The 24,690-nt window shown below is 36.2% G+C and overlaps 1 long non-coding RNA gene across 1 annotated transcript; it reads right to left on the reverse strand.

Moving 5' to 3' along the window:
• Window positions 1–18,566: 18,566 nt before the first annotated feature.
• Window positions 18,567–24,090, reverse strand: LOC141377966 (uncharacterized). Its single transcript, XR_015508988.1, has 2 exons — window positions 22,944–24,090; window positions 18,567–21,388 (listed from the first exon to the last, which is right to left on the reverse strand). It is a non-coding gene; the product is annotated as an uncharacterized LOC141377966 (long non-coding RNA).
• Between the last annotated feature and the right edge of the window lie 600 nt (window positions 24,091–24,690).

Genomic DNA, 24,690 nt, shown 5'->3' on the forward strand with positions numbered 1-24,690 from the left:
TAAACGCACCGGATTTTGCATTGGCATTCAATTCGCCGGAAACGCTTAATTTACACCATGGATGCTGTAAAAGGAACCGTATAAAGTATCTCAGAATATTACACAGCACCAAAAAATGTAAAAATATATATTAAATATATTTTTGTCCACAGCAGACGGCTACTCGCCCTGACGCAGATTCCCTGGTCTCTGTGGTCCAATCAGGTGAGCCCTCCTCAGCGCTCGCCATGACAGCGAGACAACAGTGACGTGCCTTGTAAAAATTTGCATATGCATTCCTATAAAGCTCGTGTGCTCTGTCAGCGAGGCGGCCTTTGAGCCCTAGGCAGGGAGAACACAACCCCCGAGGACCCTCGGGGAAACACGGGCGGCCGGTAGTGGGGCCTCGCTGCGAGGGTTATGGTGGGTGGGAGTAGCGAGGCCCACTCATCTTCTATTTTAAACTATAGTTTCAAACTTTAGTTTACTATAGTTTGAAATAGAAACCATGGTAACTGTTATGATTAAACCTTTAGCAAAGAGCTTAGAATGACCAAGAGCAACAGACCCGGATTCCGCCAGTTTCAAGTGATAGCGATCGCTCGTCATTGCTGTCGCGATGGAAAGCAGCTGCTTTTTATTTATTTATTTTATTCAAAAAGCGCGTTATTGTTTCCCAAATTGTAGAGTGTCGCCTCTTGGTCATTCTATGCTCTTTGCTCCATGTCTGACTGTTGTAATGTTTTGCTTTGTTTTTCAGCTCAGTTGTTGAGCAAAGAAGGACTATTGAAGACAACAGTTGAAGACAACCGCGGGTTATATTCACGAGCGCGCGCATTATAATGTTTCCGGGCTGTTTTCTGAAAGTGTGTCTTGTTTAGATAAGTTTGCATGTCAAACTAAATAAACTATACTCTTTCTAAACACCTGTCTCGTGTTTTATTTGTCCTCTACAGCAATGCACTGTCATATAGGTCTGTTGAATGCATTTGTATGCAACATGGTTTGACAATACAGAAGTCTAACAAATAAATAGTTGTTATAAATGTACTTTCATTAGTCAACATTTGGTGTTATGGTTGTTTCATAACTATATTTATTATTATTCTGTATGTTTAAAACCAGCAAATTATACTATATATTTAACATGTCACATATACTTACTGTTATTTTAAAATTTGCCAAATAAAATGTCCTAAGACAAGAATGGGTGTTATTTTCGTTTTATGTCAACCTACTGTAGGTTTTAGGTTGACTGCAGCAGGTATAGGTATTATACACACATACACACACACACACACACACACACACACACACACAAAGTGCTGCGGTGAAATGTGTTACTCTCTCCTCAATGCTGACCATGCAAAAAAAAATATATATATATTTTAAATGTTAAAGTTTAAAATAATTAAATCTCAATTCTCAATAAAAAGTTACAAATAATTATATAAACAAAAATAAAGTCGGCAACACCGAAAAACCAAAGAATCCAATATTTTATACTTAAAAAATCTCATGACAACAAACTTTTCTATTGTTTCTAATATAAATTCATAGGTGGAAACACAGCTCTGAAAAATACTTAGCAACAAACTCACAACCTGGGAGCTGACAGTGGAGCTTTTGTGTGTGGATGGTTAAGTGTATCATATGTTTTTGTGATTCCCTGTGATGATTTCTGTGCACATGTTACCTTACTGAGGCGATGGAATTTAATTTTGGCTTAGTTGCCAGAAAGATACATAAAACTGTTAACATCTGTACATTATGGCAGTATGCAATATACAATAAATGTAAGAAGTTATATGAGGAGGGGCTAACTAGCTAACAATGTAGCTTTCAAGTACACAGTTCAAGATAACAACAATATAACTTAAAACACAGCCTTATTTTAGAAACCCTCAAAAACATTTGAACACATTTTACTTACTCATTGTAGATTCTTATTTAAAGCCTAAAACATATCAGACTCTACATCTGAATTGATGGACAGAGAATGAAGCACACTCAGCAGTAAACAAATCAAACACCTGACTCCCTTAAAGGGCCAGCATTTTCTGAAAACTTTTTAAGACAGACAGCCTGTGGGAGTGTGTGGTGATGCCCAAATCATTGTTTTCAGCCTTCAAAATGCACGTCTCTATAATTAGCAACATAAAGCATCAGAGTGGATGGGACAGTAATGGTTGAACAGTAATTTGCTATTTATTGTCAAAGCTGTAATGAGTACATAAAATAAATTACTGTAATTTATTCTTTGCACTACACAATTTCATACAAAGTCTACTCCTTTTACAGTAAAATACTGTTTCCTTTTATTACAGCAAAACACTGGCTATTTTACAGTTATTTACTGCACAATCTACAGGGTAACACTGCAGTTATACTAATTAAACACACCTGATCAAACTAAATCTAAAGGTAGTGTGTTGAAGCAGGGCTGGAACTAAATTCTGCTGGACTGCGGCCCTCCAGGAGTTTGACATCCCTGGTACATAGCATATTTTCAAAGGAACTGCCTACATTTATCACAATCATGCACATATCATTGAATAAAAACAATAAAAATATAAAAACTTCATCCAAAGCAAAAAAATAAATTAATAATAATAATAAATAATCTGATCCTCATGTTGTTCCAAACCTGTAGTAATAAAAAAGAAATCAAATAAAATGACGAAAAGACTCACTAGTTAACCCTTCACTATCTGTTTTACTATAATACGAGGAGTTCTTTTGAAAATGTGAATTTTTATGATAATTAATACTAGAGGATGACATTTAAAATATTGTCTAGCTAGCACATGCCCTTATGTCGTTACAAACTGTTGGGCTTTTCTGTAGCATAAAAGTTGGACTTAAGTTCGCTTCTGGTGTGCGACCGGATTTACAAAAATGTCCTGTGGTAATCCTGTGGTATTTCAGCAGTACAACATAAATTTACCACACAAAAAAATGAGCAAAGCTAAATATGACAGGATTACTACAGCACTTTCTGCAGTGAAATTTCACAGGAATTTACCATTGGATGAAGTATGTGGTTTCTCTGTTGTTTTTGTGTGGTAATACCAACACAGCTAAATATCACAGGATTGCTACAGCAATTTCTGCAGTACAATATCACAAGAATTAGCTTTTTTGTTCTGTTTTTTTCTAAAACATTTTTTTTTTCTCAGTGCAAGGTAAAATCAGTATGTTCTGCATTTAAGTCGTTTAATTAAGAAATACCTATTCTTACAAAGTAACATCACATGTATTCATATTTATTGTAAAAACTTTTCAGTGTGCAAATGTTTGTGTACTGGAATAAATTTGCAATTGAAACAACAAGATGACCGACACCCTCCATTACAAACATTACCTGCGGTATTCTATGTGGTAAACCATCAAATGTTATGTGGAAACTGTGTAGTACTTTGTTGTTTTTTGGGACGTTTTACCACATGATTCTGTGCTGTACAGTATGTGATACTCCTGTAGTATTCTTGTGGTAGTGTATCACTTTCATATTGTGGTAGTATTTACCACAGGATTCTGTTATACAATATGTAATATTCCTGGGATATTCTTGTGGTAGAGCGTGTGGTATTACTGTTATATTCCTGTAATATTTTTGTGGTAGCATGTGGTATTTCATGTGGTAAACCATCAAATGTACAAAACAAAAACCATGTGATGATTGTGTAGTACTTTGTTGTTTTTTTGGGATGTTTTACCACAGGATTCTGTGTTGTACAGTATGTAATACTCCTGCGGTATTCTTGTAGTAGTGTGTGGTATCACTTAAACATTTCTGTGGCACCACAGGATTCTGTTGCTTAGTATGTAATACTCCTGTAGTTTTCTAGATATATTAGATGTATATAAGTTCCTATTTAAATAGGGTATATGCCGAGCTAGTGCTGTTTCCATGCTGATACACTTCCGGTGACCTGTTATTGTGAACTTTTTTTTCCATTTTATACGGTTCCTTATACAGCATCGATGTTGTAATGTCATTAACATACATTCAGTTAAATAAACTTTTGCATTTATTTAGTTGCTCAAGCGTAAAACGAGACAAAAAGCTGTTTACTCGCACGCGCCCGTCAGAATCGGCAGGCTAACGCAGAAGCTCCATTGAATATACTGGGGTAAAATATATTGCTCATATTATAAGGATATGGCGGGGGAAATGTAATTTAATGCAGTGCTTCTTGTACAATCTGAGACCCACTTTAAATCGGATATCACTCAGCTTGTGGAGATCGCTGATTTTGAAAGAAAACAGACCTTAAACGCACCGGATTTTGCATTGGCATTCAATTCGCCGGAAACGCTTAATTTACACCATGGATGCTGTAAAAGGAACCGTATAAAGTATCTCAGAATATTACACAGCACCAAAAATGTAAAAATATATATTAAATATATTTTTGTCCACAGCAGACGGCAACTCGCCCTGACGCAGATTCCCTGGTCTCTGTGGTCCAATCAGGTGAGCCCTCCTCAGCGCTCGCCATGACAGCGAGACAACAGTGACGTGCCTTGTAAAAATTTGCATATGCATTCCTATAAAGCTCGTGTGCTCTGTCAGCGAGGCGGCCTTTGAGCCCTAGGCAGGGAGAACACAACCCCCGAGGACCCTCGGGGAAACACGGGCGGCCGGTAGTGGGGCCTCGCTGCGAGGGTTATGGTGGGTGGGAGTAGCGAGGCCCACTCATCTTCTATTTTAAACTATAGTTTCAAACTTTAGTTTACTATAGTTTGAAATAGAAACCATGGTAACTGTTATGATTAAACCTTTAGCAAAGAGCTTAGAATGACCAAGAGCAACAGACCCGGATTCCGCCAGTTTCAAGTGTTAGCGATCGCTCGTCATTGCTGTCGCGATGGAAAGCAGCTGCTTTTTATTTATTTATTTTATTCAAAAAGCGCGTTATTGTTTCCCAAATTGTAGAGTGTCGCCTCTTGGTAATTCTATGCCCTTTGCTCCATGTCTGACTGTTGTAATGTTTTGCTTTGTTTTTCAGCTCAGTTGTTGAGCAAAGAAGGACTATTGAAGACAACAGTTGAAGACAACCGCGGGTTATATTCACGAGCGCGCGCATTATAATGTTTCCGGGCTGTTTTCTGAAAGTGTGTCTTGTTTAGATAAGTTTGCATGTCAAACTAAATAAACTATACTCTTTCTAAACACCTGTCTCGTGTTTTATTTGTCCTCTACAGCAATGCACTGTCATATAGGTCTGTTGAATGCATTTGTATGCAACATGGTTTGACAATACAGAAGTCTAACAAATAAATAGTTGTTATAAATGTACTTTCATTAGTCAACATTTGGTGTTATGGTTGTTTCATAACTATATTTATTATTATTCTGTATGTTTAAAACCAGCAAATTATACTATATATTTAACATGTCACATATACTTACTGTTATTTTAAAATTTGCCAAATAAAATGTCCTAAGACAAGAATGGGTGTTATTTTCGTTTTATGTCAACCTACTGTAGGTTTTAGGTTGACTGCAGCAGGTATAGGTATTATACACACATACACACACACACACACACACACACACAAAGTGCTGCGGTGAAATGTGTTACTCTCTCCTCAATGCTGACCATGCAAAAATATATATATATATATTTTAAATGTTAAAGTTTAAAATAATTAAATCTCAATTCTCAATAAAAAGTTACAAATAATTATATAAACAAAAATAAAGTCGGCAACACCGAAAAACCAAAGAATCCAATATTTTATACTTAAAAAATCTCATGACAACAAACTTTTCTATTGTTTCTAATATAAATTCATAGGTGGAAACACAGCTCTGAAAAATACTTAGCAACAAACTCACAACCTGGGAGCTGACAGTGGAGCTTTTGTGTGTGGATGGTTAAGTGTATCATATGTTTTTGTGATTCCCTGTGATGATTTCTGTGCACATGTTACCTTACTGAGGCGATGGAATTTAATTTTGGCTTAGTTGCCAGAAAGATACATAAAACTGTTAACATCTGTACATTATGGCAGTATGCAATATACAATAAATGTAAGAAGTTATATGAGGAGGGGCTAACTAGCTAACAATGTAGCTTTCAAGTACACAGTTCAAGATAACAACAATATAACTTAAAACACAGCCTTATTTTAGAAACCCTCAAAAACATTTGAACACATTTTACTTACTCATTGTAGATTCTTATTTAAAGCCTAAAACATATCAGACTCTACATCTGAATTGATGGACAGAGAATGAAGCACACTCAGCAGTAAACAAATCAAACACCTGACTCCCTTAAAGGGCCAGCATTTTCTGAAAACTTTTTAAGACAGACAGCCTGTGGGAGTGTGTGGTGATGCCCAAATCATTGTTTTCAGCCTTCAAAATGCACGTCTCTATAATTAGCAACATAAAGCATCAGAGTGGATGGGACAGTAATGGTTGAACAGTAATTTGCTATTTATTGTCAAAGCTGTAATGAGTACATAAAATAAATTACTGTAATTTATTCTTTGCACTACACAATTTCATACAAAGTCTACTCCTTTTACAGTAAAATACTGTTTCCTTTTATTACAGCAAAACACTGGCTATTTTACAGTTATTTACTGCACAATCTACAGGGTAACACTGCAGTTATACTAATTAAACACACCTGATCAAACTAAATCTAAAGGTAGTGTGTTGAAGCAGGGCTGGAACTAAATTCTGCTGGACTGCGGCCCTCCAGGAGTTTGACATCCCTGGTACATAGCATATTTTCAAAGGAACTGCCTACATTTATCACAATCATGCACATATCATTGAATAAAAACAATAAAAATATAAAAACTTCATCCAAAGCAAAAAAATAAATTAATAATAATAATAAATAATCTGATCCTCATGTTGTTCCAAACCTGTAGTAATAAAAAAGAAATCAAATAAAATGACGAAAAGACTCACTAGTTAACCCTTCACTATCTGTTTTACTATAATACGAGGAGTTCTTTTGAAAATGTGAATTTTTATGATAATTAATACTAGAGGATGACATTTAAAATATTGTCTAGCTAGCACATGCCCTTATGTCGTTACAAACTGTTGGGCTTTTCTGTAGCATAAAAGTTGGACTTAAGTTCGCTTCTGGTGTGCGACCGGATTTACAAAAATGTCCTGTGGTAATCCTGTGGTATTTCAGCAGTACAACATAAATTTACCACACAAAAAAATGAGCAAAGCTAAATATGACAGGATTACTACAGCACTTTCTGCAGTGAAATTTCACAGGAATTTACCATTGGATGAAGTATGTGGTTTCTCTGTTGTTTTTGTGTGGTAATACCAACACAGCTAAATATCACAGGATTGCTACAGCAATTTCTGCAGTACAATATCACAAGAATTAGCTTTTTTGTTCTGTTTTTTTTCTAAAACATTTTTTTTTTTTCTCAGTGCAAGGTAAAATCAGTATGTTCTGCATTTAAGTCGTTTAATTAAGAAATACCTATTCTTACAAAGTAACATCACATGTATTCATATTTATTGTAAAAACTTTTCAGTGTGCAAATGTTTGTGTACTGGAATAAATTTGCAATTGAAACAACAAGATGACCGACACCCTCCATTACAAACATTACCTGCGGTATTCTATGTGGTAAACCATCAAATGTTATGTGGAAACTGTGTAGTACTTTGTTGTTTTTTGGGACGTTTTACCACATGATTCTGTGCTGTACAGTATGTGATACTCCTGTAGTATTCTTGTGGTAGTGTATCACTTTCATATTGTGGTAGTATTTACCACAGGATTCTGTTATACAATATGTAATATTCCTGGGATATTCTTGTGGTAGAGCGTGTGGTATTACTGTTATATTCCTGTAATATTTTTGTGGTAGCATGTGGTATTTCATGTGGTAAACCATCAAATGTACAAAACAAAAACCATGTGATGATTGTGTAGTACTTTGTTGTTTTTTTGGGATGTTTTACCACAGGATTCTGTGTTGTACAGTATGTAATACTCCTGCGGTATTCTTGTGGTAGTGTGTGGTATCACTTAAACATTTCTGTGGCACCACAGGATTCTGTTGCTTAGTATGTAATACTCCTGTAGTTTTCTAGATATATTAGATGTATATAAGTTCCTATTTAAATAGGGTATATGCCGAGCTAGTGCTGTTTCCATGCTGATACACTTCCGGTGACCTGTTATTGTGAACTTTTTTTTCCATTTTATACGGTTCCTTATACAGCATCGATGTTGTAATGTCATTAACATACATTCAGTTAAATAAACTTTTGCATTTATTTAGTTGCTCAAGCGTAAAACGAGACAAAAAGCTGTTTACTCGCACGCGCTCGTCAGAATCGGCAGGCTAACGCAGAAGCTCCATTGAATATACTGGGGTAAAATATATTGCTCATATTATGAGGATATGGCGGGGGAAATGTAATTTAATGCAGTGCTTCTTGTACAATCTGAGACCCACTTTAAATCGGATATCACTCAGCTTGTGGAGATCGCTGATTTTGAAAGAAAACAGACCTTAAACGCACCGGATTTTGCATTGGCATTCAATTCGCCGGAAACGCTTAATTTACACCATGGATGCTGTAAAAGGAACCGTATAAAGTATCTCAGAATATTACACAGCACCAAAAAATGTAAAAATATATATTAAATATATTTTTGTCCACAGCAGACGGCTACTCGCCCTGACGCAGATTCCCTGGTCTCTGTGGTCCAATCAGGTGAGCCCTCCTCAGCGCTCGCCATGACAGCGAGACAACAGTGACGTGCCTTGTAAAAATTTGCATATGCATTCCTATAAAGCTCGTGTGCTCTGTCAGCGAGGCGGCCTTTGAGCCCTAGGCAGGGAGAACACAACCCCCGAGGACCCTCGGGGAAACACGGGCGGCCGGTAGTGGGGCCTCGCTGCGAGGGTTATGGTGGGTGGGAGTAGCGAGGCCCACTCATCTTCTATTTTAAACTATAGTTTCAAACTTTAGTTTACTATAGTTTGAAATAGAAACCATGGTAACTGTTATGATTAAACCTTTAGCAAAGAGCTTAGAATGACCAAGAGCAACAGACCCGGATTCCGCCAGTTTCAAGTGATAGCGATCGCTCGTCATTGCTGTCGCGATGGAAAGCAGCTGCTTTTTATTTATTTATTTTATTCAAAAAGCGCGTTATTGTTTCCCAAATTGTAGAGTGTCGCCTCTTGGTCATTCTATGCTCTTTGCTCCATGTCTGACTGTTGTAATGTTTTGCTTTGTTTTTCAGCTCAGTTGTTGAGCAAAGAAGGACTATTGAAGACAACAGTTGAAGACAACCGCGGGTTATATTCACGAGCGCGCGCATTATAATGTTTCCGGGCTGTTTTCTGAAAGTGTGTCTTGTTTAGATAAGTTTGCATGTCAAACTAAATAAACTATACTCTTTCTAAACACCTGTCTCGTGTTTTATTTGTCCTCTACAGCAATGCACTGTCATATAGGTCTGTTGAATGCATTTGTATGCAACATGGTTTGACAATACAGAAGTCTAACAAATAAATAGTTGTTATAAATGTACTTTCATTAGTCAACATTTGGTGTTATGGTTGTTTCATAACTATATTTATTATTATTCTGTATGTTTAAAACCAGCAAATTATACTATATATTTAACATGTCACATATACTTACTGTTATTTTAAAATTTGCCAAATAAAATGTCCTAAGACAAGAATGGGTGTTATTTTCGTTTTATGTCAACCTACTGTAGGTTTTAGGTTGACTGCAGCAGGTATAGGTATTATACACACATACACACACACACACACACACACACACACACAAAGTGCTGCGGTGAAATGTGTTACTCTCTCCTCAATGCTGACCATGCAAAAAAAAAAAAAAATATATATATATATATATATATATATATATATATATATATATTTTAAATGTTAAAGTTTAAAATAATTAAATCTCAATTCTCAATAAAAAGTTACAAATAATTATATAAACAAAAATAAAGTCGGCAACACCGAAAAACCAAAGAATCCAATATTTTATACTTAAAAAATCTCATGACAACAAACTTTTCTATTGTTTCTAATATAAATTCATAGGTGGAAACACAGCTCTGAAAAATACTTAGCAACAAACTCACAACCTGGGAGCTGACAGTGGAGCTTTTGTGTGTGGATGGTTAAGTGTATCATATGTTTTTGTGATTCCCTGTGATGATTTCTGTGCACATGTTACCTTACTGAGGCGATGGAATTTAATTTTGGCTTAGTTGCCAGAAAGATACATAAAACTGTTAACATCTGTACATTATGGCAGTATGCAATATACAATAAATGTAAGAAGTTATATGAGGAGGGGCTAACTAGCTAACAATGTAGCTTTCAAGTACACAGTTCAAGATAACAACAATATAACTTAAAACACAGCCTTATTTTAGAAACCCTCAAAAACATTTGAACACATTTTACTTACTCATTGTAGATTCTTATTTAAAGCCTAAAACATATCAGACTCTACATCTGAATTGATGGACAGAGAATGAAGCACACTCAGCAGTAAACAAATCAAACACCTGACTCCCTTAAAGGGCCAGCATTTTCTGAAAACTTTTTAAGACAGACAGCCTGTGGGAGTGTGTGGTGATGCCCAAATCATTGTTTTCAGCCTTCAAAATGCATGTCTCTATAATTAGCAACATAAAGCATCAGAGTGGATGGGACAGTAATGGTTGAACAGTAATTTGCTATTTATTGTCAAAGCTGTAATGAGTACATAAAATAAATTACTGTAATTTATTCTTTGCACTACACAATTTCATACAAAGTCTACTCCTTTTACAGTAAAATACTGTTTCCTTTTATTACAGCAAAACACTGGCTATTTTACAGTTATTTACTGCACAATCTACAGGGTAACACTGCAGTTATACTAATTAAACACACCTGATCAAACTAAATCTAAAGGTAGTGTGTTGAAGCAGGGCTGGAACTAAATTCTGCTGGGCTGCGGCCCTCCAGGAGTTTGACATCCCTGGTACATAGCATATTTTCAAAGGAACTGCCTACATTTATCACAATCATGCACATATCATTGAATAAAAACAATAAAAATATAAAAACTTCATCCAAAGCAAAAAAATAAATTAATAATAATAATAAATAATCTGATCCTCATGTTGTTCCAAACCTGTAGTAATAAAAAAGAAATCAAATAAAATGACGAAAAGACTCACTAGTTAACCCTTCACTATCTGTTTTACTATAATACGAGGAGTTCTTTTGAAAATGTGAATTTTTATGATAATTAATACTAGAGGATGACATTTAAAATATTGTCTAGCTAGCACATGCCCTTATGTCGTTACAAACTGTTGGGCTTTTCTGTAGCATAAAAGTTGGACTTAAGTTCGCTTCTGGTGTGCGACCGGATTTACAAAAATGTCCTGTGGTAATCCTGTGGTATTTCAGCAGTACAACATAAATTTACCACACAAAAAAATGAGCAAAGCTAAATATGACAGGATTACTACAGCACTTTCTGCAGTGAAATTTCACAGGAATTTACCATTGGATGAAGTATGTGGTTTCTCTGTTGTTTTTGTGTGGTAATACCAACACAGCTAAATATCACAGGATTGCTACAGCAATTTCTGCAGTACAATATCACAAGAATTAGCTTTTTTGTTCTGTTTTTTTCTAAAACATTTTTTTTTTCTCAGTGCAAGGTAAAATCAGTATGTTCTGCATTTAAGTCGTTTAATTAAGAAATACCTATTCTTACAAAGTAACATCACATGTATTTATATTTATTGTAAAAACTTTTCAGTGTGCAAATGTTTGTGTACTGGAATAAATTTGCAATTGAAACAACAAGATGACCGACACCCTCCATTACAAACATTACCTGCGGTATTCTATGTGGTAAACCATCAAATGTTATGTGGAAACTGTGTAGTACTTTGTTGTTTTTTGGGACGTTTTACCACATGATTCTGTGCTGTACAGTATGTGATACTCCTGTAGTATTCTTGTGGTAGTGTATCACTTTCATATTGTGGTAGTATTTACCACAGTATTCTGTTATACAATATGTAATATTCCTGGGATATTCTTGTGGTAGAGCGTGTGGTATTACTGTTATATTCCTGTAATATTTTTTGTGGTAGCATGTGGTATTTCATGTGGTAAACCATCAAATGTACAAAACAAAAACCATGTGATGATTGTGTAGTACTTTGTTGTTTTTTTTTGGGATGTTTTACCACAGGATTCTGTGTTGTACAGTATGTAATACTCCTGCGGTATTCTTGTGGTAGTGTGTGGTATCACTTAAACATTTCTGTGGCACCACAGGATTCTGTTGCTTAGTATGTAATACTCCTGTAGTTTTCTAGATATATTAGATGTATATAAGTTCCTATTTAAATAGGGTATATGCCGAGCTAGTGCTGTTTCCATGCTGATACACTTCCGGTGACCTGTTATTGTGAACTTTTTTTTCCATTTTATACGGTTCCTTATACAGCATCGATGTTGTAATGTCATTAACATACATTCAGTTAAATAAACTTTTGCATTTATTTAGTTGCTCAAGCGTAAAACGAGACAAAAAGCTGTTTACTCGCACGCGCTCGTCAGAATCGGCAGGCTAACGCAGAAGCTCCATTGAATATACTGGGGTAAAATATATTGCTCATATTATGAGGATATGGCGGGGGAAATGTAATTTAATGCAGTGCTTCTTGTACAATCTGAGACCCACTTTAAATCGGATATCACTCAGCTTGTGGAGATCGCTGATTTTGAAAGAAAACAGACCTTAAACGCACCGGATTTTGCATTGGCATTCAATTCGCCGGAAACGCTTAATTTACACCATGGATGCTGTAAAAGGAACCGTATAAAGTATCTCAGAATATTACACAGCACCAAAAATTGTAAAAATATATATTAAATATATTTTTGTCCACAGCAGACGGCTACTCGCCCTGACGCAGATTCCCTGGTCTCTGTGGTCCAATCAGGTGAGCCCTCCTCAGCGCTCGCCATGACAGCGAGACAACAGTGACGTGCCTTGTAAAAATTTGCATATGCATTCCTATAAAGCTCGTGTGCTCTGTCAGCGAGGCGGCCTTTGAGCCCTAGGCAGGGAGAACACAACCCCCGAGGACCCTCGGGGAAACACGGGCGGCCGGTAGTGGGGCCTCGCTGCGAGGGTTATGGTGGGTGGGAGTAGCGAGGCCCACTCATCTTCTATTTTAAACTATAGTTTCAAACTTTAGTTTACTATAGTTTGAAATAGAAACCATGGTAACTGTTATGATTAAACCTTTAGCAAAGAGCTTAGAATGACCAAGAGCAACAGACCCGGATTCCGCCAGTTTCAAGTGATAGCGATCGCTCGTCATTGCTGTCGCGATGGAAAGCAGCTGCTTTTTATTTATTTATTTTATTCAAAAAGCGCGTTATTGTTTCCCAAATTGTAGAGTGTCGCCTCTTGGTCATTCTATGCTCTTTGCTCCATGTCTGACTGTTGTAATGTTTTGCTTTGTTTTTCAGCTCAGTTGTTGAGCAAAGAAGGACTATTGAAGACAACAGTTGAAGACAACCGCGGGTTATATTCACGAGCGCGCGCATTATAATGTTTCCGGGCTGTTTTCTGAAAGTGTGTCTTGTTTAGATAAGTTTGCATGTCAAACTAAATAAACTATACTCTTTCTAAACACCTGTCTCGTGTTTTATTTGTCCTCTACAGCAATGCACTGTCATATAGGTCTGTTGAATGCATTTGTATGCAACATGGTTTGACAATACAGAAGTCTAACAAATAAATAGTTGTTATAAATGTACTTTCATTAGTCAACATTTGGTGTTATGGTTGTTTCATAACTATATTTATTATTATTCTGTATGTTTAAAACCAGCAAATTATACTATATATTTAACATGTCACATATACTTACTGTTATTTTAAAATTTGCCAAATAAAATGTCCTAAGACAAGAATGGGTGTTATTTTCGTTTTATGTCAACCTACTGTAGGTTTTAGGTTGACTGCAGCAGGTATAGGTATTATACACACATACACACACACACACACACACACACACACACAAAGTGCTGCGGTGAAATGTGTTACTCTCTCCTCAATGCTGACCATGCAAAAAAAAAAAAAAAAAAATATATATATATATATATATATATATATATATATATATATATATATATATATATATATATATATTTTAAATGTTAAAGTTTAAAATAATTAAATCTCAATTCTCAATAAAAAGTTACAAATAATTATATAAACAAAAATAAAGTCGGCAACACCGAAAAACCAAAGAATCCAATATTTTATACTTAAAAAATCTCATGACAACAAACTTTTCTATTGTTTCTAATATAAATTCATAGGTGGAAACACAGCTCTGAAAAATACTTAGCAACAAACTCACAACCTGGGAGCTGACAGTGGAGCTTTTGTGTGTGGATGGTTAAGTGTATCATATGTTTTTGTGATTCCCTGTGATGATTTCTGTGCACATGTTACCTTACTGAGGCGATGGAATTTAATTTTGGCTTAGTTGCCAGAAAGATACATAAAACTGTTAACATCTGTACATTATGGCAGTATGCAATATACAATAAATGTAAGAAGTTATATGAGGAGGGGCTAACTAGCTAACAATGTAGCTTTCAAGTACACAGTTCAAGATAACAACAATATAACTTAAAACACAGCCTTATTTTAGAAACCCTCAAAAACATTTGAACACATTTTACTTACTCATTGTAGATTCTTATTTAAAGCCTAAAACATATCAGACTCTACATCTGAATTGATGGACAGAGAATGAAGCACACTCAGCAGTAAACAAATCAAACACCTGACTCCCTTAAAGGGCCAGCATTTTCTGAAAACTTTTTAAGACAGACAGCCTGTGGGAGTGTGTGGTGATGCCCAAATCATTGTTTTCAGCCTTCAAAATGCACGTCTCTATAATTAACAACATAAAGCATCAGAGTGGATGGGACAGTAATGGTTGAACAGTAATTTGCTATTTATTGTCAAAGCTGTAATGAGTACATAAAATAAATTACTGTAATTTATTCTTTGCACTACACAATTTCATACAAAGTCTACTCCTTTTACAGTAAAATACTGTTTCCTTTTATTACAGCAAAACACTGGCTATTTTACAGTTATTTACTGCACAATCTACAGGGTAACACTGCAGTTATACTAATTAAACACACCTGATCAAACTAAATCTAAAGGTAGTGTGTTGAAGCAGGGCTGGAACTAAATTCTGCTGGGCTGCGGCCCTCCAGGAGTTTGACATCCCTGGTACATAGCATATTTTCAAAGGAACTGCCTACATTTATCACAATCATGCACATATCATTGAATAAAAACAATAAAAATATAAAAACTTCATCCAAAGCAAAAAAATAAATTAATAATAATAATAAATAATCTGATCCTCATGTTGTTCCAAACCTGTAGTAATAAAAAAGAAATCAAATAAAATGACGAAAAGACTCACTAGTTAACCCTTCACTATCTGTTTTACTATAATACGAGGAGTTCTTTTGAAAATGTGAATTTTTATGATAATTAATACTAGAGGATGACATTTAAAATATTGTCTAGCTAGCACATGCCCTTATGTCGTTACAAACTGTTGGGCTTTTCTGTAGCATAAAAGTTGGACTTAAGTTCGCTTCTGGTGTGCGACCGGATTTACAAAAATGTCCTGTGGTAATCCTGTGGTATTTCAGCAGTACAACATAAATTTACCACACAAAAAAATGAGCAAAGCTAAATATGACAGGATTACTACAGCACTTTCTGCAGTGAAATTTCACAGGAATTTACCATTGGATGAAGTATGTGGTTTCTCTGTTGTTTTTGTGTGGTAATACCAACACAGCTAAATATCACAGGATTGCTACAGCAATTTCTGCAGTACAATATCACAAGAATTAGCTTTTTTGTTCTGTTTTTTTCTAAAACATTTTTTTTTTTTCTCAGTGCAAGGTAAAATCAGTATGTTCTGCATTTAAGTCGTTTAATTAAGAAATACCTATTCTTACAAAGTAACATCACATGTATTCATATTTATTGTAAAAACTTTTCAGTGTGCAAATGTTTGTGTACTGGAATAAATTTGCAATTGAAACAACAAGATGACCGACACCCTCCATTACAAACATTACCTGCGGTATTCTATGTGGTAAACCATCAAATGTTATGTGGTAACTGTGTAGTACTTTGTTGTTTTTTGGGACGTTTTACCACATGATTCTGTGCTGTACAGTATGTGATACTCCTGTAGTATTCTTGTGGTAGTGTATCACTTTCATATTGTGGTAGTATTTACCACAGGATTCTGTTATACAATATGTAATATTCCTGGGATATTCTTGTGGTAGAGCGTGTGGTATTACTGTTATATTCCTGTAATATTTTTGTGGTAGCATGTGGTATTTCATGTGGTAAACCATCAAATGTACAAAACAAAAACCATGTGATGATTGTGTAGTACTTTGTTGTTTTTTTGGGATGTTTTACCACAGGATTCTGTGTTGTACAGTATGTAATACTCCTGCGGTATTCTTGTGGTAGTGTGTGGTATCACTTAAACATTTCTGTGGCACCACAGGATTCTGTTGCTTAGTATGTAATACTCCTGTAGTTTTCTAGATATATTAGATGTATATAAGTTCCTATTTAAATAGGGTATATGCCGAGCTAGTGCTGTTTCCATGCTGATACACTTCCGGTGACCTGTTATTGTGAACTTTTTTTTCCATTTTATACGGTTCCTTATACAGCATCGATGTTGTAATGTCATTAACATACATTCAGTTAAATAAACTTTTGCATTTATTTAGTTGCTCAAGCGTAAAACGAGACAAAAAGCTGTTTACTCGCACGCGCCCGTCAGAATCGGCAGGCTAACGCAGAAGCTCCATTGAATATACTGGGGTAAAATATATTGCTCATATTATAAGGATATGGCGGGGGAAATGTAATTTAATGCAGTGCTTCTTGTACAATCTGAGACCCACTTTAAATCGGATATCACTCAGCTTGTGGAGATCGCTGATTTTGAAAGAAAACAGACCTTAAACGCACCGGATTTTGCATTGGCATTCAATTCGCCGGAAACGCTTAATTTACACCATGGATGCTGTAAAAGGAACCGTATAAAGTATCTCAGAATATTACACAGCACCAAAAAATGTAAAAATATATATTAAATATATTTTTGTCCACAGCAGACGGCAACTCGCCCTGACGCAGATTCCCTGGTCTCTGTGGTCCAATCAGGTGAGCCCTCCTCAGCGCTCGCCATGACAGCGAGACAACAGTGACGTGCCTTGTAAAAATTTGCATATGCATTCCTATAAAGCTCGTGTGCTCTGTCAGCGAGGCGGCCTTTGAGCCCTAGGCAGGGAGAACACAACCCCCGAGGACCCTCGGGGAAACACGGGCGGCCGGTAGTGGGGCCTCGCTGCGAGGGTTATGGTGGGTGGGAGTAGCGAGGCCCACTCATCTTCTATTTTAAACTATAGTTTCAAACTTTAGTTTACTATAGTTTGAAATAGAAACCATGGTAACTGTTATGATTAAACCTTTAGCAAAGAGCTTAGAATGACCAAGAGCAACAGACCCGGATTCCGCCAGTTTCAAGTGATAGCGATCGCTCGTCATTGCTGTCGCGATGGAAAGCAGCTGCTTTTTATTGTAAGGTCCACCCAGTTGGCCCAATGCCGGTGTCCACTGGTGGATGAAGGTTCACTGCATGTTCGGTCTTTCCAGTGTACAATGTTGATTTATATTAAACTTAACTCATATCTGACTCCAATTTTAGTATGAGGTGGTTTAGAATATTAATATATTTATCCTCGTTTTATCTGACTCCAATTATAAAACATTAAGAAGATTATATCAATATGTAATTTAGATAAATGTTTGTACCGTTTGTCTTCACTTGTAACTATTACATCCGTTCATTCGGGTGCTCATGTCGCTCAGAGAAATCGCCTCGGCCGAAGGCGTCCCTCACGGTCACACTCCGGTCAGTCTTGAATATTAAACAGAGGTAAATTGACTAATACTTTAGATGGCCGCTACCAGCGCGCTCGTTCTAAAATACTTTAGTTAGTCCCGCTTAGATGTACACCTTTGAGTTAAGACAATCATCATTTCTAATTAGAGGTTAGGGCATTAATATAAATGTACCCGACTACTGGACTCTATAGTAACTTTGGTTTTCACCAGGCCCATGGTTTCCCATATGAACTTAATTTAGAATAATATTACCTTCAAACAAAGGTCGGGTACCCAATCTAGGTTAGTCGTGCAACACCTTGTTGACCTAGACGGAAGTTATCGCCCTTTCCACCTAAGTACACATGAATCAATATCAAGAGTCAGCCGGATCGCTAAAACACAATTAGTGTGCCAATGCTCCATCTCAATTGGATTTTAGTCCGTCTACTGACCTGACGCAAGACGTGCGGAAACAAGGATACAGCGTAATCTACTTGAATTAATAATTACAGAGTGAGCAAAATATGGTCAAACATTACAATTTATTAGTCAGGAAAATGTATTATGCCAATTCAATCAGTCAATTCATAAATGATCAATACAAAACATCAAATTATCAAAGATAAATCCAAGATGAAAAAGATGCATTCCTGACTTTGAAATATACATAACATGGGGCAGACCCCATGTTATGGGCTGATCTGGTTAGGCAGAATCGCCTTGAGCTTTTCTTAGCCCTTACCTTAAATAATCCAAGAATTCCCTCAAGGAAGGGGGTGTGAATGTGTAACAAAAGGCATTCACACTTAGTGTCACACCCCTCACAGTGGATCAAAAGATGCCTGAAGTTATATATTTATTGTTCTGATTATGTCTATTTCTGAGAGAATGAGACCATTGTATCAATCGCACTGAGACATTTCAAATGATATCAAACATGATAGTTAAAGTCAGTTTGGTTAATTCTAGAACATTCAAACATTGAAATGACCATATGTGTGAGTTGGGGGGATGAAGCAGACTCAGATGCAAATGCAGCAGGAACTGGTTTTTCCCGCATTCCCCTTGCTGAGTTGTGAAGTTACCAGTCTCTGTTTTCAGCTCATGTTTTGAATTGTCAAAGATATCAGAATATTTGCAATATTTCAATTCTTACAGATAACCCCCATTTGATCCCGTGGGTCAGATATAAATGTGTCCATGGGGTCACTATGTATCCTTGTTGAGGTCGTTTAGGGGCAATTCAAGACAGTCTCTGCAGCATTTTTCAGTTGTAAGTCGTGTTCAGCAGGTAGCTAAACAGGTCCAGGCTCGTTTTCACCTCTTTTGATGAGCCTGACCCGAATGCACTGCTCATTCAGTCCATACAGGCCTTCATAGCTTCCACTGTGTCCTTCCCCTGACAAAAGTGTCCACATCGTGTGGGCTTCTCATAGTCTGCTTCTTCTGATGAATCTGGTCACCTCCAGATATGCAGACATCGGCATGTGGGGGTCTACAGTGTGTATACACTGCCTTCTCTCGGACACCTAAACAGCAACTTGATGGCTCAGCGATTGAACAGTTATGAACTTGTGTCATTCTGCATTGGAGAAAGTCATGAGGTTAAGCATAAAATATATGATCAAAGCATAAAAGTCAGCAAGTGCGAGTTGTACAACTGGTCTCAGGTCTCTTTCAATCTGTTTAAATGGTCCAATCAAAAACAGATAAGTCTTTGCCACCACTGAGATAGGGTATAATGATAGGGAGAATATTAAATATTCTTGGTTTGAATTACTCAAGGTAAAGCTATCAAAAGGTCAGTGCAACTTATTAAAACAGTATAACAGGCAGTATGCATCATAAAACATATCATCATGACAATACATTCAAATAAATGACATTCATTTTCAAAATGAAAAAACGTGAAGATATTTGTCATACATGATAGTAATCACATTATTTAACCATAATTATGAAGGTATATCTATAATAATGTGTGTGTATGTTGTGTGGTGTGTGTGTGTGTGTGTGTTTATGTGTGTGTGTGTGTTTGTGTGTGTTTGTGTGTGTGTGTGTGTGTGTGTGTGTGTTTATGTGTGTGTGGGGGGGCTTGAACACAATTGATGGTATTTGTCAAATTTAAAATGTCCTAGTGATTATTAGAAGTGTCCTCACTTCGGTTTAATTTTAATCACTTTAGCACTTATACCTGTTATTGGTGATAGATTGGAAAACCAGGGGCCCTCTGGTTTGTCAACCATCCCCACAACAGTCAGTGTATCTATGGCAAGTTCGCCTCTATTGAAGTTTTATACCATCAATTTGTTGTCAAAGCCATGCAAATGTGTAATTTCTTTTCAGCTGGCAGAGGGTGTCAGAGGGTGTTTGTTGTCTCGTCTGTCATCAGATTAATTATTCTGTTCTATGTGTGTGAGGCTAATGTGTTTTGTTTGTATAAACATGGACAAAAGGTCTTAATTAATGAGATTTGACTCCTGGGTCTTTGAAGACTAAGGTGTTATCTATGTGCCTGGGTTTACCTGTGGCTATGTGTCAGTGTAATGCTCCAAACAATGGTAATCAACTTTTATAATTGTGTTGCAAAATTTTAGTCCTGTCTTAGCAGGGAGCCAGCATAAGAATGTGAACATGAGGTGTGTTCCGGCTCAAATTGATTCCATATAATATCTTTTACGGAGCATGTTAAGGTGCAATGTTCAAAGCCGGATCCTGTAAAAAATGCATTTTCATGGTTAATTTAATTATCACACTCTATACTCCTGTTTGTAGTTCAAACTGCAGCTATACAGGGGATAGCAGAGTTTTCTACTTTTGGAGATCAAAGAAACAAATATCATGAATTTCAACATAGTTAATTCCATTTTCATCCAGGACATGTGGTTTAACATGTGTATAGTATAACGCAAATTTAAAAATGCCACTAGGATTCGTAATAATAGAGTCTGTTGCTATTGGTCTTTGCAGGAACCATGGTTTTAGTCCCATTGCTATTAAGCAATTTGGGAAGATTTTAACTATGAGATCTTTTTGTGTCTCTGTTTCATTTAACATGTAAATTTACATCTTTGTTGAAGATGTTTTGTGAAATTACATAGCCTCCTAGAATGCTGAATCCATTGATAAGATCAGCTGTGGATAATTGTTATTCTGATGACTGATCAAAGACTTTTTCAGAAGACTCACTGCAGGAGGTGAGGGATTTGCCTCACAGGGGTTCTTGCTTTGAGATGCAAGATGGGAGGCTTTTGGCCTCTCAGGTTATGGCTTAACCTTTTGTCGCCCTCATTTGTATTTGTTTGATGTGGACCGGATCTTGAGTGTTCTTTGTTATTCGTCCGCCTAAGGTGAGAACAAAAGCAGAGAAGAACCATAGTTATTTTAGAATTTTCATCAGTTTCAAATTCAATCATGTGGAATTAATGTTAATGCATCATTTTGCAATATTAATTCTGGAAGCCACATGATGTTGCTGGTCAGATCTGTGAGTGTGTAACACCTGTTTACACAGTCTGCTGTATTCTGAGCATTATCTCCCAGTTCCGCTGGGGACATTTTTCTGAATCAATCAATGATTTTTCATTAATTTCAGTTCACAATCTAATGGGCCGATACCCATAGTTCATTTTTTTGCTCTCATTAACAGTCAGATCTGTTGGCAGAAATCATTTCACCCTTTTGGTGTTCTCTGCTTAACGGTTGTCATTTTATGGTGTGACTCACAGATTCTTAGATCTTTTGACCCATAAAAACTTTGGTAACTCTGAATGTTATCATATCCATCCCCCTTTCATTATTTTTCTGGTGAGTTTAACTCTCTGATTAAATTTTAATTGTAGGTGGTGTTTTTTCAGCGAGGATTATATTGGTTTACAATCAGTTATTCTATAGTAGTTCTGTCAGTGTTTTCATTAAGCATAAAGAAAGCAAACCTCCTCAAAGTGAATGTTTCATCTCTAGTCTTTAGTGCCATGATTGGCGATTATAATATAATGTACATTATTGTTTATTCCTAATGTAATTATATTATATTAAAATAGTATGTATTAAATATAATTATATCTGGTCTCTGGAGAGTGTTTTAGAACACAGTGCATTGTTTTATGCAATTACAGCAAACACATTCTGAGCATCTTATTATCACTGAGGTGAGACTTCTTTGCTCTCTGTCAGGCCATTTGAATATGAAAAGGTTTGAGCAATCAGGAGGTCTAAGGGCTTATTTAAAGCTAAAATCTTTTATATTTAGTCTGTTTCGAGATTAAATTAAAGTATAGTGGATATTTTAATTGATCAGCATCATATTTGAATTTATCCCCATTAAATTTAAATGGCAAATTTCTGATTTGTAAAAGCAGAGTTTTCATTAGAGCTTATTTGTCTTTTTTGCAATCAAATCATTCTGTTCTGCTCACCTTTATTTTTCACATGCAAATGCCTTTAAACAGACTGTTGTTATTAATCCAATTTAAAAGTTTACAATTGTTTTTAAATCTTAAACCATTTTTTCCTGTTTTCCTTTTTTCCATTTTTCTCTTTTTTATAAAACAGTAGATTTAAAAACAATGGATATTTTTGATTCAAACTTTTAGGATCTAATTTGTGACTCTCCACTGAGTTCCAGAATATAATTTGGATGATGTTATTCCAATTTAAGCTTCAACTCTTGCTGCCTAGCAGACAAAGAGATATTTCAGAGCAAGGGATGGCGTTTTTCTATACTGCTGTTATCATGTCCCTGATAATCAAAGTGGTTTTGTCTAATTCTCAACCCCACCGGATAACGCATTCCGGTCTAACATTTTGAGCATTTCCGACTCATTCTATCAATGTGTTTATATAGGGTGCGTCCAGCTTTCCCTCAACATTTCTAATAGGCAAAGAAGAATTGACTTACCACAGCAGCTGAAGATAGAATAGAAGATCCAAACCTCTTGGTTGATATAAATCCATTTTGTGCTGGAAAGACGTAACTCGCCTGAGTTGGGAGATCACGGAGATGGGTCACCATTTTGTAAGGTCCACCCAGTTGGCCCAATGCCGGTGTCCACTGGTGGATGAAGGTTCACTGCATGTTCGGTCTTTCCAGTGTACAATGTTGATTTATATTAAACTTAACTCATATCTGACTCCAATTTTAGTATGAGGTGGTTTAGAATATTAATATATTTATCCTCGTTTTATCTGACTCCAATTATAAAACATTAAGAAGATTATATCAATATGTAATTTAGATAAATGTTTGTACCGTTTGTCTTCACTTGTAACTATTACATCCGTTCATTCGGGTGCTCATGTCGCTCAGAGAAATCGCCTCGGCCGAAGGCGTCCCTCACGGTCACACTCCGGTCAGTCTTGAATATTAAACAGAGGTAAATTGACTAATACTTTAGATGGCCGCTACCAGCGCGCTCGTTCTAAAATACTTTAGTTAGTCCCGCTTAGATGTACACCTTTGAGTTAAGACAATCATCATTTCTAATTAGAGGTTAGGGCATTAATATAAATGTACCCGACTACTGGACTCTATAGTAACTTTGGTTTTCACCAGGCCCATGGTTTCCCATATGAACTTAATTTAGAATAATATTACCTTCAAACAAAGGTCGGGTACCCAATCTAGGTTAGTCGTGCAACACCTTGTTGACCTAGACGGAAGTTATCGCCCTTTCCACCTAAGTACACATGAATCAATATCAAGAGTCAGCCGGATCGCTAAAACACAATTAGTGTGCCAATGCTCCATCTCAATTGGATTTTAGTCCGTCTACTGACCTGACGCAAGACGTGCGGAAACAAGGATACAGCGTAATCTACTTGAATTAATAATTACAGAGTGAGCAAAATATGGTCAAACATTACAATTTATTAGTCAGGAAAATGTATTATGCCAATTCAATCAGTCAATTCATAAATGATCAATACAAAACATCAAATTATCAAAGATAAATCCAAGATGAAAAAGATGCATTCCTGACTTTGAAATATACATAACATGGGGCAGACCCCATGTTATGGGCTGATCTGGTTAGGCAGAATCGCCTTGAGCTTTTCTTAGCCCTTACCTTAAATAATCCAAGAATTCCCTCAAGGAAGGGGGTGTGAATGTATAACAAAAGGCATTCACACTTAGTGTCACACCCCTCACAGTGGATCAAAAGATGCCTGAAGTTATATATTTATTGTTCTGATTATGTCTATTTCTGAGAGAATGAGACCATTGTATCAATCGCACTGAGACATTTCAAATGATATCAAACATGATAGTTAAAGTCAGTTTGGTTAATTCTAGAACATTCAAACATTGAAATGACCATATGTGTGAGTTGGGGGGATGAAGCAGACTCAGATGCAAATGCAGCAGGAACTGGTTTTTCCCGCATTCCCCTTGCTGAGTTGTGAAGTTACCAGTCTCTGTTTTCAGCTCATGTTTTGAATTGTCAAAGATATCAGAATATTTGCAATATTTCAATTCTTACATTATTTATTTATTTTATTCAAAAAGCGCGTTATTGTTTCCCAAATTGTAGAGTGTCGCCTCTTGGTCATTCTATGCTCTTTGCTCCATGTCTGACTGTTGTAATGTTTTGCTTTGTTTTTCAGCTCAGTTGTTGAGCAAAGAAGGACTATTGAAGACAACAGTT

The sequence above is a fragment of the Danio rerio genome, chromosome 15 (assembly GCF_052040795.2).
Source record: "Danio rerio strain M-AB ecotype USA chromosome 15, GRCz13ab, whole genome shotgun sequence".
Classification (NCBI taxonomy): Eukaryota; Metazoa; Chordata; class Actinopteri; order Cypriniformes; family Danionidae; genus Danio; species Danio rerio.